Source organism: Nannospalax galili, unplaced genomic scaffold (genome assembly GCF_000622305.1).
Source record: "Nannospalax galili isolate Female #2095 unplaced genomic scaffold, S.galili_v1.0 scaffold10, whole genome shotgun sequence".
Classification (NCBI taxonomy): Eukaryota; Metazoa; Chordata; class Mammalia; order Rodentia; family Spalacidae; genus Nannospalax; species Nannospalax galili.
Window position 1 is genome coordinate 10,375,136 of NW_008331140.1, and position 557 is coordinate 10,375,692.

The following is a 557-nucleotide window of genomic DNA, read 5'->3' on the forward strand; positions in this document are numbered from 1 at the left end:
ATCCAGACATAACTACAGGAACCAGAATAATGGAAAGGAAACAGGGAGGTAAAGGAAAAGAAAGAACCTGAATGAGAACAGTATGAAACAGGCCATAATAAGGGAGGGAGAGATAGATAAAAATTGGGTTATTTAAGGGAGGTGGGAGGGAAGCGTATACAAGGAACCTAGGGGATAAACGGAAAGAAGGAGCTGAACAGAAGTAGGACCATAGGAGAAGGGTATTATTAAGGGAGAAAGGGGGAAAATGGGGGCACCTTAATTGGGGAAACCATGACGGAGGGGTTAGACCCTGTGAGAGATAAATAAGGCCTAGCTACTTTTAAAAACAAGAGGGAACAATATTAGTCCAACAACCTACTGACAAATTATACATAGCAGATCAAGAAATATATGTCTAGGTAAGGTTTATCTGAGAACAACTGGTCTTTGTCCAAGATTTATCTACATGGCACACAGTAATTAAAAGCACCAGACTGGTGGAACTACCCTTCTTGGATGTTTAGCAGACATACTTTGAGGCCTATACTAATTTGGTCAGAGGGACATAAAGGACA